Consider the following 18,544-nt stretch of genomic DNA (forward strand, 5'->3'; position numbering starts at 1 on the left):
GACCTTGTGGGCGTGTGTGGAGCATTGTGTCTGGAATGTTCTTGTGGTCATTTTGTCTTTGCGTAGAGACACACACATTTTTTCTTTTGCTTTACAAACCATCAAAAATGATACATTTTCCCACAGCCTTCACATATCTGTCCAATGGAGGCACATTTACCTTTGCGTGAAAAAGAAAACCCACATCTACAACATAACATCTTTTTAGGTATAGACATTACTTTGTGTCCTTCAGTCTTTTGCTTTGGCTTACTTTTCACACTTGTTAGAAATGGGGCCTCTAGTTGGCAGTCAGTTTGCACCCTGTCAAAGTAGGGACCCTCACTATAATCAGTGTAAGGGACATACACAGCTCAGATAACCAGATAACCCCTGCTCACCCCCTTGGTAGCTTGGCACAAGCAGTCGGGCTTATCTCAGAGGCAAAGTGTAAAGTGTTTGTACAACCGCACATAGTATAACAGTGAAAACACCCCAAAAGTACTCCACACCATTTTAGAAAAATAGCCAATATTTACCTAGCTCAAACAAGACCAAAATGACAAAAATCTAAAAAAATCAAGCAAAGATATGAATTTGTAAAGTAAAAAGAGTCTTAATCCATAGAAATCAATAGATGACTTGTTTTAGCACAAAGTACCTGGTATGTGTCAAAAATAAAACCTCACAGGCAAACATGAATTGGAAAAGCTAGCAATACATCAATTCCTTACTCGCAAGTGAGGCCATGCGTTGATTTTTTTCTATGGTGGGCAAGCGATGCGTCGATTTGTTTCTAGCAAGAAAGAAAAGTGTGGATTTCTGGAGACGCAGCCTCAGATCAGTGTGGTGATGTTGCAGGTATTGCCGCTCAGGTATAATGCGTGGAAAATCCAGATGACTGGAAGCGGAAAGGAATACATTTTACTGGCAATGTGTTGATTTTTCAGCGGCGGTGCAGATGCTGCGTCAATGTTTCTGCTGCTCCGCTCCGGTGCATGGATTTTTCCCTTGTGTTCACCAGCTTCTCCTTTCAAGAGATCAGGGACTGGATATGGCATCACTTGGCAAAGCAGGGGTCTCAGCAAGAGAGCCCAGGTGCTAGCAGATGAAGGGGGTCATTCCGACCGCGGTAGCACCGCCAACAGGCTGGCGGTGCTCCGGCGGGCATTCTGACCGCTGCGGTACAGTCGCGGCCAGAAGCGGAAAGTCGGCGGTGTACCGCCGACTTTCCGCTGCCCATGGGAATCCGCCATGGGGATTCTGACACCCCATACCGCCATCCTGTTCCTGGCGGGTCGCCCGCCAGGAACAGGATGGCGGTATGGGGTGTTGTGGGGCCCCCGTAAGAGGGCGCCACAAAGAATTTCAGTGTATGCTTTGCAGACACTGAAATTCGCGACGGGTGCAACTGCACCCGTCGCACCTTCCCACTCCGCCGGCTCCATTCGGAGCCGGCTTCCTCGTGGGAAGGGTGTTTCCCACTGGGCCGGCGGGCGGCCTTTTGGCGGTTGCCCGCCAGCCCAGTGGGAAACCCAGAATGACCGCCGACTTTCCGCTGCCCATGGGAATCCGCCATGGGGATTCTGACACCGCATACCGCCATCCTGTTCCTGGCGGTTCGCCCGCCAGGAACAGGATGGCATTATGGGGTGCCGTGGGGCCCCTGGGGGACCCTGCAGTGCCCATGCCAATGGCATGGGCACTGCAGGGGCCCCCGTAAGAGGGCCCCACAAAGAATTTCAGTGTCTGCTTTGCAGACACTGAAATTCGCGACGGGTGCAACTTCCCACCCATTCGGAGCCGGCTTCCTCGTGGGAAGGGTGTTTCCCACTGGGCCGGCGGGCGGCCTTTTGGCGGTTGCCCGCCAGCCCAGTGGGAAACCCAGAATGACCGCCGCGGTCTTTTGTCCGCGGTACGGTCTTCTGGCGGTTCCCGCTTTGCGGGCGGCTCCCGCCGCCTGCCAAGCTTAGAATCAGGCCCGAAGTCTTTAATGTTCCTGAGACTTCAGAACGGGGGCAAGCTTAGTCCAAGCCCTTGGAGAATCTTCCCAAGCAGGATGCACTGCAAAGTCCAGTCTTTGACCTCTTTAAGGTAGATGCAGCAACTACAGGCCAACCCAGCAAAGCACACACAGCAAAGGGGCAGTACTCCTCCTCCAGCTCTTCAGCTCTTCTCTTTGGCAGAGGTTCCTTCTGATCCAGAAGTATTCTAAAAATCTGGGGTTTTGGGTCCACTACTTATCATTTCTGCCTTTGAAGTAGGCAAATTTCAAAGGAAAGCCTCTGTTGTTCACCAGATCCTGCCTTGCCCAGGCCTGGCCCCAGACACATTCCAGAGGCCTGGAGACTGTATTGTGTGAGGACAGGTGCCTCTCAAGTGTAATTGCCAGCTCCTCCCTCCCCACCCTAGCCCAGTAGACTCATGGGATATGCAGGACACTCCTCAGCTCCCTTTATGTCACTGTCTAAAGGGAATTTACAAATAACCCAACAAATAGCCCAACTGTCTGTCAGGACCCAGACGTGGATTCCACAGGCAGGCAGAGGCACAAAATGGTGAAGCAAGAAAATGCCCACTTTCTAAAGGTGGCATTTTTTAACAGACAATCCAAAAAACAACTCTACCAAAAGATGTATTTTTAAATTGTGATTTCAGAGACTCTAAACTCCAGTCTCTATCTGCTTCCAATGAGAAACTGCAATTAAAAGATATTTAAAGGCAGTTCCCTTGTTAACCTATGGTAGAAATAGGCCTTGTAATAGTGAAAACTGAATTTGGCAGTATTTCACTATCATGACATGTAAAACACACCGGTACATGTCCTACCTTTTTAAATACACTGTCCCCTGCCCATAGGGCTACCTAGGGCCTACCTTAGCGGTGACGTACATGTAATAAAAGGGAATCAAATCAAATCAAATCATTAACATTTATAAAGCACGCTACTCACCCGTGCGGGTCTCAAGGCGCTAGGGGACAAAAGGGGGGGTTAACGCTGCTCGAACAGCCAGGTCTTTAGGAGTCTCCGGAAAGCGGAGTGGTCCTGGGTGGTCCTGAGGCTGGTGGGGAGGGAGTTCCAGGTCTTGGCCGCCAGGAAGGAGAAAGATCTCCCACCCGCCGTGGAGCGGCGGATGCGAGGGACAGCAGCAAGTGCGAGGCCAGAGGAGCGCAGGTGGCGGGTGGGGACGTAGAAGCTGAGGTGTCTGTTGAGGTATTCCGGTCCCTTGTCGTGGAGGGCTTTGTGTGCGTGGGTGAGAAGTCGGAAGGTGATCCTTTTGCTGACTGGGAGCCAATGCAGGTGTCTCAGGTGTGCGGAGATGTGGCTGCTGCGGGGTACGTCTAGGATGAGGCGGGCCGAGGCGTTTTGAATGCGTTGCAGGCGATTTTGGAGTTTGGCTGTGGTCCCGGCGTAGAGGGTGTTGCCGTAGTCCAGGCGGCTCGTGATGAGGGCGTGGGTCACGGTTTTTCTGGTGTCGGCGGGGATCCAGCGGAAGATCTTACGGAGCATGCGGAGGGTGAGGAAGCAGGCGGAGGACACAGCGTTGACTTGCTTAGTCATGGTGAGAAGAGGGTCCAAGATGAAGCCGAGGTTGCGGCCGTGGTCTGTGGGGGTCGGTGCGGTGCCGAGGGCCGTGGGCCACCAGAAGTCATCCCAGGCGGACGGGTTGTTGCCGAGGATGAGGACTTCCGCTTTTTCAGAGTTCAGCTTTAGGCGGCTGAGCCTCATCCAATCTGGGACGTCCTTCATACCCTCTTGTAGGTTGGTCTTGGCACTGGCGGGGTCCTTGGTGAGGGAGAGTATAAGTTGGGTGTCGTCGGCGTAGGAGGTGATGATGATGTCGTGCTTGCGTACGATGTTGGCGAGGGGGCTCATGTAGACATTGAAGAGTGTCGGGCTGAGTGATGAGCCTTGAGGTACGCCGCAGATGATCTTGGTGGGGTCTGAGCGAAACGGAAGGAGGTAAACTCTTTGTGAACGGTTTGCGAGGAAGGAGGCGATCCAGTCCAGGGCCTGGCCTTGGATCCCGGTGGAGCGGAGGCGGGTGATTACGGTGCGGTGACAGACGGTGTCAAAGGCAGCCGAGAGGTCGAGGAGAATGAGGGCGACTGTTTCACCGTTGTCCATCAGGGTTCTGATGTCGTCTGTGACTGAGATGAGGGCGGTTTCAGTGCTGTGGTTGGTTCGGAATCCGGTTTGTGAGGGGTCGAGCAGGTTGTTGTCTTCCAGGAAGGTGGTCAGCTGTTTGTTGACGGTCTTCTCTATTACTTTGGCTGGGAAAGGCAGGAGAGAGATGGGGCGGAAGTTTTTCAGGTCGCTCGGGTCAGCCGTAGGTTTCTTTAGTAGGGCGTTGACTTCGGCGTGTTTCCAGCATTCGGGGAAGGTAGCAGAAGAAAAAGAAGAGTTGATGACGGTCTGGAGGTGCGGGGCGATGATGTCGTCGGCTTTGTTAAAGATGAAGTGCGGGCAAGGGTCCGAAGGGGCGCCGGAGTGGATAGAGTTCATGATGGATTTGGTTTCTTCCGTGTTGATGTGGGTCCAGTTGTTGAGGGTGATGGCCGGGGGTGCGGGTTCGGTGGTGTTTGGTTGGGTCTGGTGTCCGAAGCTGTCGTGGAGGTCGCTGATCTTGCGCTGGAAGAAAGTGGTGAGGGATTCGCACAGATCCTGTGAGGGCGTGACGGCGTTGGTGTTGGCGTTGGGGTTGGAGAACTCCTTGACGATGCTGAAGAGTTCTCTGCTGTTGTGGCTGTTTTTGTCCAGTCTGTCGGTGAAGAAGTTCCTTTTGGCAGCGCGGATCAGGTGGTGGTGTTCGCGGGTAGCGTTCTTGAGGGCGTTCATGTTGTCAGCGGTGTGGTCCTTGCGCCAGGCTTTCTCAAGGGCGCAACAAGTTTTCTTTGAATCTTTGAGTGTGTCAGAGAACCAGAGAGGTTTTTTGGTGTTGGTTTGTCGATGCGTGCGATTGAGGGGAGCAAGGTTGTCTGCGCAGTTGGAGATCCAGTTTGTGAGTTTGAGGGCTGCGTCGTTGGGGTCGGTAGTGAGGGTGGGTTGGTTGGCGGCTAGTGCGGAGAAGAGTTGCTCTTCAGGGATCTTGTTCCACTGTCGACGAGGGATGGGTTGAGTGCGGAGGTGGCGGGTCTCGCGTCGGAATGTGAAGTGGACGCAGCTGTGGTCGGTCCAGTGTAGGGTGGAGGTGTGGCTGAAGAAGACGTGTTTGCTGGCGGAGAAGATAGGGTCGAGCGTGTGTCCGGTGATGTCGGTGGCGGTGTTCACCAGTTGTTTGAGGCCGAGGTTGTCGAGCAGGGTGGTGGTGTTGGGGTCGTTGTTTTGTTCCAGATGGAAGTTGAGGTCGCCTAGGAGGATGTAGTCCGGTGAGGCGAGGGCATGCGGGGAGATGAAGTCGGCGATGGCGTCGCTGAAAGGGGCGCGTGGTCCGGGAGGACGGTAGACGAGGGATCCTCTGAGGGTGGTCCTCGGGTCGGTGCGAATCTGAAAATGCAGGTGTTCAGCGGCGAGAGGGGTGTCTTCGGTGGAGGTGGTGACGCTGATGGAGTCTTTGAAGACGATGGCGATACCTCCTCCTGCTTGGTTGGTGCGGTCTTTCCTGGAGATCTTGTAGCCTTCGGGGATGGCGGTGGCGATGTCTGGCGCAGAGGAGGCGTTCATCCAGGTCTCCGTGATGAAGGCGACGTCCGGTGCTGTGGAATCCAGGAGGTCCCAGAGTTCGACGGCGTGTTTGTGGACGGAGCGAGCGTTGACTAGGATGCACTTGAGGTGGTTGATGGCGCGTGGGCTTGTGGTCGTGGTAGTAGCGTGGTGGAAGATGCGTTTGCAGGAGTTGCAGGCGAAGGGTCCATGGGTGCGTTTGGGGTGAGCTTGGAAGCAGGTGTTGGAGCGTCCTGGGTTGAGGGCGTGGAGGGTGGTGGGGTCGTAGCGGATCAGCAGAGCTTGGGAGAGCTTGGGACCAGGGGTCGTGGCGCAAGGCGCGGGCCAGGCGCGGATGGGCGCAGACGGGCTTGCCTCTGGCGCGCCGGCGCGGTCGCGCAGCGGCCGCCATATGAGGTAGGAGGGGGAGAGGGGTCAGCTGGGGGCGAATGGGAGCTGGGGGGCGGGGCGTGCAGGAGGTCGCGGCGGGAAAGCGCGAGGGAGGGGGGGACAGGTAGAGTGAGAAGAGCTGGGGAGGGGGGTTTAAGGGTGGAGGGGGGTGAGTGTTAGGAGGTTTAGGAGATTAGGGAGAAAGATAGGAGTAGGGTTGTGAAGATAGGGGAGGGGGGGTTGTAGAGGTGGGTGAGGGTGAGAGGTAGAGTGAGAGGATAGGAAGATAGGTAATAGAGGGGGTGGCGGGAAGGGGGGGAAAGATAGAGAAGTAGATAGAGAAAATAGATAGAGAAATCGATAGATAGGGAAATAGATAGAGAGATAGGAAGATAGGAGGAGGTGGAGAGTGAGGGAGATTAGATAGTGGGATAGAGAGATAGGTAGATAGGAGGAGTGAGGGAGTTAACGGGTTAGATAGGGGAGATAGAGAGGGGGGTGCGAGTGAGGGAGGGGGATGAGATAGGAGCAGGAGGACAGGCGCTGGGAGAAGAAGACGGAGGAGGCAGAAGAGCCGAAGGCAGAAGATAGAAGACCAGAAGAACAGAAGAACAGAAGACCGGAAGACCGGAAGAACAGAAGAACAGAAGAACAGAAGAACAGAAGAACAGAAGGCCGGAAGAACAGGGGACAGAAGACCGGAAGAACACAGAAGAACACAGAAGAACACAGAAGAACACAGAAGAAGATACAGAAAACGAAGAACAGAAGGCAGAAGACCACAGAAGAAGATGAGGAAGAAGAGAAGAAGAGAGAAGATGGGGAAAAGAAGAGTACAGCAGAAGATTACAGACGAGGAGCGAGGAGGAAGAGCAGAGAAGAAGAAAAGAAGCACGAGCAGGAGAGAGGGTGAGTAGCGCGGGGCAGAGCGAGGGGCTGGGAGGTGGGGGGTACTTACTGTTAGGTGGGTCTCAGGAACTCAGGAACCTGGAGGAGCTGGAGGAGCTGCAGCAGCAGGGGGAGCGACCTCCCCTTGGGTCAAGGGTCGCTACCACTGTCGCGCAGCGGCCGCCATATGAGGTAGGAATGTGTGGGCCTGGAAAGTGGGTACACTTGCCAAGTTGAATTTGCAGTTTATAACTGTACACACAGACACTGCAGTGGCAGGTCTGAGACATGGTTACAGGGATACTCATGAAGGTGGCACAACCAGTACTGCAGGCCCACTAGTAGCATTTGATTTACATGCCCTGGGCACCGCTGGTGCACTTTACCGGGGACATGCTAGTAAAACAAATATGCCAATAATGGATAAACCAATCAACAATGCAATTTACACAGAGAGCACATGCATTTTAACACTGGTCAGCAATGGCACAGTGCCTACAGTACAAAAACCAGCAAAAACAAAGTCCGGCACACAGCCAATAATACTGGAAACAGAGGCAAAAAGACAGGGGAAACCACACCAAGAATGCCAGGTCTAACAGGTTCTGACAGATTGCCAGCGATTAGTCTATTTGCTAGCATTTCTTCATCAATTATTTAGTTTTTGAAGTAAATAATCACCACCACACAGTACAGTGGAAATTCACTCATTTTTTGAATGCCTTTACCAAAGCAACTTTACCCTTTAACAAATGCAGAGGTCTGTCTCAGGTATATTATTTTTTATAATGAACAACTTTATTATTTTGAAAAGAGTGATCATCTTTTCCAGCTATCAATGGCTACCAACAGAATGGAACATCCAGTGTAAACATTAAAAGCGGCAACTCCAACGTTAAGACATCTGTGGAAACACCTTTTACCTTTTCATAGTACCCAACTCAAAGTGACCCCACCATTTGCCTCGAATCCGGGTATGCTTACGTGGGCATCCTCTGGCCTCACAGACCTTTATTCCTGCTGAGCACACAAGTCCACTCCACAACACCACTGAGACAATGTAGGTGGGTCAAAGGATTTCCATTGAGATGCTGTCTCTCTTTGCTACCATGGTGGACACAGCAAACAGTGTCTGGTCGGTCCTTGTGCCCCTAGTCTCCTCAAAGATGACTAACAAGAGTGGTTTTGGTGAGAGTGCCAACCTCCAGTTCAGCACTGCTGATAGCTCCTCAGCTATACCTGTCCAGTATTGTACAATGGTTGGGCAGGTCCAAACCATATCGTAAAGGTCCGCAGGGGCCCAGAAGAAGTGAAAAGAGGCAGACGCTCGAAAGAAGGTGTGCCTTATGCAGCCGAATGGGAGTGAGGTAAACACCATATAAACGGTACAATTGCACTAATATGAGTCCTCATCCTCTAATGGTCTCACCTACTCGTCCCATCGGGTCTGCAGGTGCTCTAGCATTGCAGATATGTTAGTGATTAATGTCTGGTATATCTGGGAAACATCACCATTCAATAAATCCCCCATAAGAAGTCTGGCCTCTAGACTGCTAAACTCAGGGAGAGTCATGCCCATAGAAATGTGTGTTTGTAGTGCGTGCAGCAACTGAAGGTATTGTTGCGGCGTGAGCCGCTGCGGCGCAACCCAGTGAAACCGCGTCGGCCCGCGAGCGGGCCACGGGGGAAGCTGCGGTCCGGTTCAAGGGGCGCGGCACCCGCGGCGGCCCTTTTCTCCGGCCGCGCGCCGTATTTAGAGCGCAGCAGGGCCGGAGACCCAGAATTGGGTCGCGCCCCTCGCTGCGCTCAGCACGCGAGGTTAATTCTGTATTAGGGTGTCTGGGCCCCCCTCCATAGCACCACTCACCTGACACACGCTTGAGACCTTCCTGAGTATCCATGCCTAGTTTTTAAAGCATGCTTTCTCCTTCCCAGCATGCTGTGCACTTCCCTTCTTCCCTGCATGCATTTGTTCCTCTTACACAGGGGCATGTTTTCTATCTTTAGTTATGGCTTCTTCCCAAACCAAGATGGTGGTGTTACTTCTTCTTGTTTATCACTTCCTGTCTAAGGGTATATAAGGGGAACCTTTTCTTCTTCTCATTGCGTTGCAACACTTCAGCGGTGGTGGTCACGCTCCGGCTGGTTCTTTTTTGAGACGCCTGTCGTTCTTGCTCTGTCTTCAGTCTTCCAGATTTCCAGGATCTTGAGTTCTAATCCTTGTGTCCTCCATCTGTTTCAGGGTTGGAGGTTTTTTCCCCCTGGGGGTTTTTCTTCTGGGACTCCTTCTGGAGGGCACGGACTGTAGTGGCTTACTATTGTCAAACAGCACTGTGGCTACCGGAAGGGGTCGCCCCTACCTCAGCCAGAGCAGGACTTGCAGGAACCGGGGCCGCTCACCATCCCTCTCCAGTATCGACGGTAAGCCCAGGGTGAATCGTGACAGGTATTTGTGAAGGAGGGTTTACGGTAGGGAGTAATGGGTTGGAGTTCCTGAAACAGGGCCAGACCAAACTTCTGCCTGTTGGGAAATTCCAATGACATCTCACTGAGTAAAGCCTCTACTTTTTCCATCTCACATAACCATCTACAATGCCACATTGGTGTTTGTTGAGTGCGTTTGGAGCTCCTTCCTGTATGTCGCAGTGCCGCTCGCCAATTAAACTAGATCATTCAGTCCCACCCGTTAGATTTTTAGGGATAGGGGTGCCATAGGGCATGTTCCTTACGTTGTTGACCCCTAATGAGGTCACTTCCACCCTGTATGCCGAGCCAGACCACCCTCCAGTGAGCCAGTCTATTATTAAGACCTGAGATGCTAAGTATGGAGATACAAAACTAGTCATGCCCAAACGACCGACATACAGTCACATTGCAGTTTGCAAGGCTCAGTCATGGCCTAGAATTCTGCCACAGAAACGATATCCCCAAGGAGTCTGCTTTCTTGAACCATTGTCGGGGTATGATCAGTGGGAAATTTTGAAAGAGGAAGAAAAATCGCTGTAGGATAATCATTTTATAAAGCGCAATCCTTCCCATCACATTAAGCGGGAGAGACTGCTACCTCTTCAGGTCTACCTTCACTCTGTGGATTAGGGGAGTAAAGTTGAGGTTTCAAGCCAGCTCAGAAAGGAATGAGTGAGAGACCACACAATTGATCTGCATTCAAGCACTCGGGTTAGAGTAAAGCAATTTGACATAACTACAGAAGCAGGAGCCCATATACATCCTTTGCAAAACTTAGGACAAGTAGCCCCAGTCCACTGTGTTGAATGCATTTTCAAAATCTATTAAACGTAGGGCCAGCAAGGGTGGCAAGAGGTGCCAACTAGCTAGGGTGACACAGAGTCATCTGAGACAGTGTATTGTGCCCCTAGTAGGCATAAAGCCACATTGGCCTGAGTGGATAAGAGTTATGAGAACCTTTTTCAGGCATGAACCCAAGATGGTGGTGAAAATCTTAATTTCTTTGTTAATTGGGGAGATGGGCCAATATGCTGTACAGGTAGTGGGTTGGGGGATTTATTTCAGAATGACCGTGATTGTTGACATTTCCAGCTACTGTGGAAAATGACAAGTCTCAGTGGCTTTGTTACAGATAGATCGCAATGAGGAAAGAGAATTTCTCCATACCTGCTATACAATGTGGTAGGCTACCTATCAGGCCAGGAATCTTGCCAGATAGCATCGCCAATGTCCTCAAGCATTATACGGTTAATCATGGGCATGTCTCTCAATGTCTTGCAAATGTCTGGTTAATGGTCAAGGTAGATCATTCAGGTATACCAACCTCAACCAGTATCTCAAGAATCACTCACCCAGCCACAGGCTTGGTAACCAGCTGGTACAGTAGCTAACCATTTTTGTCAACCCATTCATAAACTCTGGCCGTGGAGGCACACCATACCCGACACACCACCAAAAGAGAAAGAAGGCAGATCTCATTACAGACAAGCCTGAGCTGTTGTGAGACCTCCCCCTGGGGGTCAGCAGGGAGTTGTGCCTCCGGCCAGAGGGTGCTGGCTTCCAATGGGGTCAGTTACTGGACTTTGTGCTCCTCTTTTCTTCCTAAGACCCATGGCATATCCTCTGATCATGGCCTTACAAACAACCAGTAGGTACCAGCAGACCTCAGTGTGCCTTCTGTATGCCTGAAAGTATGATCTGCATTCATTAGCCAGGGCCTGGAAGTATGTCTCATCTCAAAGGCTCCATGCATTGTACTGCCACATTGAACACAGGGTGGCAGTCTTTGCACCGAGATACAGGAGGACAGGAGCATGATCAGAAATCGCATATGGGAGAATCTGTGTCTTGGAGACATGCAGGAAGTCAGTGGCCAGCATGAATAGTAGATCTCTGCATGCATGAGAGTGATTGGCTGCTGAGGAGTGTGTGTATTGCCACCGCCCGGGGTTCCATATAAGCCACGTGTCACATAGGGTAAGGGCTGTAGTCTATTTAGAGAGCTGGCGGTCATGCACACAGCAATGCCTAGAGGGACCACTGGTAAAGCACACCTCAGGGTCAAGGACTGCATTAAAGTCTCCTCCCACCACAGTGGTGTCCTCGGGGAGTGCCAGGATCAAATTTTTAAGGATGGTCAAGAAGGAGTCGGATGCAGAGGGGTGAGCATAGAAGCATAACAGGTTCAGCATATGGCCCTCCACCCTGCCCTCAAGGACCAGGTATCAGCTCTGGGGTTTAGGAAGTGTGTACGTGACTGTCATGGTGAGGATCAATGAAGGAAGATCACCACGCCTTAGGAACCTTGGACATAGCCGGTGCTATGCCCTGACATGGGTCCTGGGCTCACTGTGCTACTAGAACCAAGCTATATCCACCTAAAGAGCCCATAACAGGGGCAAATCCAAACCTGGGTTTCTGGTTCAGGAAGGAATTGGCCTGGCAGTTCAGAGTGAACTATTCCCATGAGCAACAGGGTCAAAACTGATTTGCATACGGCTGGGTTTGAACTGATGTGCCTTGGTGGGTCAAAAAGATGGACTGGATTGTGGCTCTGAGTGATTGCTAGTGGCTATGATTATTTCAAGCATTCCATCCTTCAACCTTGTTACTTTTTGTATTGAAAGGCCCTAAGAGTGCTGAGAATGCCCACACATAGGTCCTGGGCTCATTTTGCCAATGGAAGCAAGCTACATCTGGGTAACAGTCCATAACAAGGGTGAAACTGGTTCTGAATTGCTTTTGCTGTGCTTCAGGGAAGACCAGATCTAGCCATTTAGGCTGGACTGTTCCAATGAGGAACAGGGTCAAGATGGATTTGCATATAGCTGGGTACAAACTAAGGTGACATGGTGGGAAAAAAACATGGTTGGATTGGGATGTGGCCCTGCCTGATTACTTGTTGCTGAGTTTAATTTAAACATTCCACCCATCACCTTGATTTTTTTATTTGCATTTGATGCTCTAAGAATACCAGGTTTTCCCATACATGGGCCTTGGGCTCACTGTATCACTGTCATCAAGCGATACCAAAATGTAGAGCCCATAATAAGGGCAAAAATAGTCCTGGTTTGCGTGTGTCTTGGTTCAGGGAGGACTAGGGCTGGACTGTTCCCTTAGTTTACAAGGTCAAGACTGATTTGCATATGGCTGGGTCTAAACTAACGTGGCCTGGTGGGCAAAACCAGTGAAATAGGATGCGGCCCTAAATGATTGCTAGTGGCTAAGATTATTTCAGGTATTCTATCCATCTCCTTGTTCTTTTTTGCATTTGATGCCAGGACAGACTTGGGTCCTGGGGCCACTCTACCACTGAAACTAAGCTATACTCGGCTGAGGAGCCCATGATAAAGGTGATACTAGTGCTAGGTTTCTTGTGTTCTGGTCCAGGTAGGGACTAGACTGACATTTCAGTCTGGACTGTTCCCATGAGGAAAAGGGTAAAGGTTGATTTCTATAACATTGGATCCAAAATGAGGTGCCCGGGTGGGTGAAAAACTATGCATTTAGATTACGGCCCCAGTAGATTGCCAGTAGCTGAAATATTTCAAGAATTCTAACCATCACCTTTCTGTTTTTACAGTTGATACTCTAGGTGCACCGGGTATGCCTATATGTGAGTCCTGAGCTCACTGTGCCAGTGGAAATGAAGCTATATCTAGCTGAAGAGCCCATACCAAGGGCAAGACCAGACCTGGGTTGCTTCTATTCTGATTCAGGCAAGTCCTGGCCTGGATGATCGGGCTACACTGTTCCCATGAGGAACATGATCAGGGCTGATTGCATATGGCTGGCTCAAAACTGAGGTGGTATGCTGGGTGAAAAACAGTGGATTTTGATTTGGGCCAAGCGATTGCCAGCAACTGAGATTAATTCAAGCATTCCATCCATCACCTTCTTGTTTTTTGCAAACGGTTTTGCAAATAGGATCCTGGGCTCACTGTGACAATGGAATAAAGCTACACGAGGTTGAAGAGCCCATAACAAAGACAAAACTGGTACGGGGTTGCTTGTTTTCTGGCTTATCAAAGTCCTGGCCTGGCCTGGCAGTTCAGTCTGGACTGTTCCCATGATTTCAAGTGGTCAAGACTGATTTTCTAATGGTTGGGTACAAACAGAGGTGGTATGGTATGTGAACAGCAGTGGATTGGCATGCAGCCTGAGCAATTGCTAGTGGCTGAGATTTATTCAAGCATTCCATTTATCATCTTGCTTTTTTTTGCATTTGATGCCCTAAGGCCCCCTGACCTGGGTCCCGGGCTCATTGTGCCACTGGAACAAAGCAATACATGATTGGAGAGCCCATAGCAAGGGCAAACTAGTTCTGGGCTTCATGTGGTCTATTTGAGTGAGGACCTGGGCTGGAAGTGAGGGGTCAAATTTTCCAATAAGTTACAGGGTGAAGACAAATTTCTACATGGCTGGGTCTAAACTGTGGTGGCATGGTGGGCATCAAATGATGGACTGATATCCAGCAATCAGCGGTTACCAGTAGATGAGATTAAATCAAGCATTCAATCGGCCACCTTGTTGTTTTTTGCAATTGATGACCTAAGAATAAATGGTATGCTCAGACGTGGGTCCTGAGCTCACTGTGCCACTGGAACCAAGATATACAAGGTCCAAGAGCCCATAGTAAGAGCAGAACCTGTCCTAAGTTACTTGTGTTCTGCTTCAGTGAGGACCTAGCACGGTAGTTCGGGCTGGACTTTTCCCATGAGGAAAAGGGTTGAGACTGATTTGGATATGGCTGAGTCCAAGCTGAGGTGGCATGGAGGGTGAAAAATTATGGATTGCGATGTGGCTCTGAATAATTGCTGGTGACTGAGATTAATTCCAGCAGTCCATCCATCACCTTGTTATTTTTTGTAATTGATGCCTAAAGTGTGCTGAGTATGTCCAGACGTAGGTCTGGGTTCACTGTGACACTGGAACAAAGTTACACCTAGCTAAAGAGACCATAACAAGGGGGCAATCGGTCCTGTGTTGCTTGTGTTCTGGTTCAGGGAGGTCCTGTCAGTTCAGGTGGAACTATTCCTGTGAGGAACAGGGTCAAGACTTATTTTCATATGGCTGGTTCCAAAGTGAGGTGGCTTGGCTGGTGAAAAAAGATGGATTGGGATGTGGCCTGAGCAATTGCCAGTGGCACACATTAGTTCAAGCATCCCATCCACCACCTTGCTTTTTTTGCATTTGACACCCTAAGTACACCAGGTATGCCCATACGTAGCTCCCAGGCTCACTCTGCACTAGAACCAAGCTAAAAGAGGTTGAAGAACCATTAACAGGAGTGAAACCAGTTGTGGGCTGCTTGTATTCTGGTTCAGGGTGGACCTGGTCTGGCAGTTTGGGCTGGACAGTTTTAAGGTCAAGACTGATTTGCATATGGTTGGGTACAAACTGAAGTGGCATGGTGGGCAAAAAGTGATGGATTGGGATGCAGTCCAAGTGATTGCCAGTGGCTGAGATTATTCAAGCATTCCATCCATCATCTACAATTTTTTTTGCATTTGATACCATGAGTGCACCAGCTGTGCCCTGATGTGGGCCCCAGGCTCAATGTGCCACTAGAATCAAGCTGTACCCAGCTGAAGAGCACACAACAAGGGCAAACCCAGTCCTGGGTTGCCTGGTTTCTTGTTTAGGGAAGACTTGTCCAGGCAGTTCAGGCTGGACAGTTCATATGAGGAACAGGGTCAAGACTGATTTGCATATGACTGGTTGGTTACAAACTGAAGTGGCATGGTGGGAAAAAAACAATGGATTTGGTTGCGGCCCAAGTGAATGTGAGATTAATTCAAACATTTCATCCTTCACTTTGTTATTTTTTGCATTTGATGCCCTAAGAGCACCAGGTATGTCCACACTTAGGTGTCGGCCTCATTGATCCAATGGAAGCAAGTTATACCCAGATGAACAGCCCATGACAAGGGCAAAACTGGTCCTAGGTTGCTTGTGTTCTGCATTGGGAAGGACGTGGGTTAGCACTTTTATCTGGAGTATTCCCATGAGGAAGAATCAATACTGATTTGCATATGGGAAAAACAGTGGATTGGTATGTGGCCTGGACCGATTACCAGTGGCTAATGATTACCTCAAGCATTCCATTCATCACCATTTTGTATTTTTGCATTTGATGCCCTAAGTATACCAGGTACGCCCAGACGTGGGATGTAGACACACTGTACCATTGGAACCCAGTTGAAGAGCCCATAACAAGGGTGAATCCGGTCTTAGGTTGCTTGGGTTCTGGTTCGGGTAGGACCTGGCTTGGCAGTTTGGGCTGGACTGTTCCCATGAGTTAGAGGGTCAAGACTGATTTGCATATGACTGGGTACAAAGCAGACATGCTATGGTGGTTGAAAAACAATGTATTGGGATGCAGCCCAAGTCCTTGCAAGTGGCTGGGATTATTCAAACATTCTGTCCATCACCTTGTTCTTTTTTGCAGTTGATGCACTATGTGAGATTGGTATTCCCAGACGTGTGTCTCGGGCTCACTGTGGAACTGGAGCTAAGCTACACCCAGTTGAAGAGCCCATAACATGAGCAAAACCAGTGCTGGTTTTTTTGTGTTCTAGTTCAGGGAATACCTGGCCTGGCAGTTTGGGCTGGACTGTTCTACTGAGGAACAGGATAAAAACTAAAAGTATATGGCTGGGTCCAAAATGAGGTGGCATGGTAGGAGAACAACGATGGAATGAGATGCAGCCTGAGTTATTGCCAGTGACTGAAATTAATTCAAGTATTCCATTAATCAACTTGTAGTTTTTTGATGTCCTAAGTGCTACTAGTATGCCCAGATATAGGTCCCGAGCCCACTGTGTCAGTGGATCCAAGTTATACCTGGCTGATAATGCCATAATAAGGGGAAACTGGTCCTGGGTTACTTGTGTTCTGGTTCAGGGATTACCTGGACTGACAGTTTGGGTTGGACTGTTCCCATGAGAAACAGGATAAAGGCTGATATGCATTTGGCTGGATCCAAATTGAGGTGCATGGTTGGTGAAAAATAACAGAAGAGTATGCAGCCCTGAACTACACCTGGCTGAGATTAATTTAAGCATTCCATCCCTTAACTTGTTGGTTTTTGCATTTGTTGCCCTAAGCGTGCCGGGTATGCACAGATGGGTGTTATGGGGTTTCTGTACCACTAGAACCAAGCTATTCCTGGTTGAAGTGCCCATAAAATGGGCAAAACTGGTCCTGGTTGCTTGTGTTCGGGTTCAGGGAGGACCTGGTCTGGCAGTTCAGGGTGGAACATTCCCATGAAATAGAGGGTCAAGACTCATTTGCATACGTTGGATCCACACTGAGGTGGCATAGTCAGTGAAAAACAATGGATTGTGATGCATTCTGAGGGCTTCACAATGGCTGAGATTAATTCAAGAATTATTTTTTTAATTTGATGTGTGCTGGGTGTATGCCCCGACGTGGGTCCCAGGCTCACTGAGGTCTATAACTGAGACACAACCTGTTGAAGAACCCATAACAAAAGGAAAACCAGTTGTGGGATGCTTGTGTTGTGGTTCAGGGAGGACTCTGCCTGGCAGTGTGGGCTCGTCTTTTCCCATGAGGAACAAGGTCAAGTCTGATTTGCACATGGTTGGGTCCAAACTAAGGTGGCATGGTGGGTGAAAAACAATGGATTGAGATGTGGGCCGAGTTATCAGGACTGTTCCCATGAGGGACAGGGTCAAGACTGAGGATCATATTTACAAGGCCTCTGCCACCCTGTGCCACTGGGAAAGGGCAGAAATGCACTGTATCTACAAGATATGACACATTTCTGTTCTCTCCCCCTGACCTGGCTCACAAATTGCTGACATGCTCCAAAGGAGGTACCCTTGCACCATAGTGCAAGAGTGCCTGCGTTGTGGGGATGATTGTTCTTGTGCAGTAAGGGAAAGAATCAATGGAGGTTGTTAGAAATGGGGTCTTTGGTTGGCGGTCAGGTTACCCCCTGTCCAACCAAGGACCCTCACTCGAGTCAGGGCAAAGGAGAAACATACCTGGTTAACCCCTGCTCACCCTCTTGGTAGCTTGGCATGAGCAGACAGGCTTAACTCAGAAGCAATGTGTAAAGTATTTGTACCAGCACAAACAGTAATACAGTGAAAACACTACAAAATGGACACCACACCAGTTTAGAACAATAGGCAATATTTATCTAAATCAAAGAAGAGCAAAAAGACAAAAATCCAACATACACAAGTTTACTCCATAGAAAATAATGGAAACAATAATCTTGCTCAAAGCACCTGGTTAGCATCAAAAATAAAGCCACACGGGCAAGCGTGCATTGGAAAAGGCATTGATTCTTTCCTCGCAAGGGAGGCCGTGCGCCGTTTCTTCTCCAGTCAGGTCGGCGATACGTTGTATTTTTTCCCTCGTAAGAGAGCGGTGCTTACATTTCCTTATGGGGCACCTCGAATCTGCACAGAGTTGGGTTGACTTTGATACCCAGGGACGTTGCCTCAAAAATTCGGTTGCGGTGTTAGAAAACCATGCTGCGTGGTGTTTCCGTCAATATCAGCAGCCACAAGCGGGTGTTGTGTGTTGTTTTTCCAGCCGTGCGTCGTTTATCAGTCGCGTTGCAGATGGTGCATCGAAAGGTTCCTCGCACGACATTCTGTGCATGGATTTTCAGCTCTTCTTCTGCCAACTTCACCTTTCAAGGGCCCAGGGACTGGACATGGAACCACTTGGCAGGGTAGGAGTCTCAGCAGAGAGTCCATGTGCTAGCAGAGGAAGTCTTTGATGGCCCTGAGACTTCAAAACAGGAGGCAAACTCAATTCAAGCCCTTGTAGATTCTTCACAAGCAGAAATATACCACAACGTCCAGTCTTCGTCCCGTTTCACAGGCAGAAGCAGCAACTGCAGGATAGCCCAACACAGCAAAGTCACAGGCAGCACTTGTCACGACTCACGTGCTGCTGGCGCCTGGAAACCGCAGATCTAGTGGCGTAGGTCTTGAGGGTTCGGCTTTGGCCCAGAAAGGGGCGACTCTTTCTAGTAGCCACGGTGCTGCAGGCAGTGGAAACGCCAAGAACAGACCGTGCCCTTTAGAATTAGTGCCAGAGGGAAAAAACCCCAATAAAGGGGAAAAAACCTCCAAAAAATTGATTCCTGAAACGAAAACAAAACCAGGAATCAAACAGGAACAAAATGCAGGT

General features: G+C 50.0%; 1 protein-coding gene across 5 annotated transcripts in view; it reads right to left on the bottom strand.

Annotated features, from left to right (window-relative positions):
• The window catches only part of NCAM2 (neural cell adhesion molecule 2), a 1,466,086-nt gene that overhangs the window by 182,239 nt on the left and 1,265,303 nt on the right, over positions 1-18,544 (bottom strand). The gene's annotated exons all lie outside the window — the stretch shown is intronic.

Source organism: Pleurodeles waltl, chromosome 8, assembly GCF_031143425.1.
Source record: "Pleurodeles waltl isolate 20211129_DDA chromosome 8, aPleWal1.hap1.20221129, whole genome shotgun sequence".
Lineage (NCBI taxonomy): Eukaryota > Metazoa > Chordata > Amphibia > Caudata > Salamandridae > Pleurodeles > Pleurodeles waltl.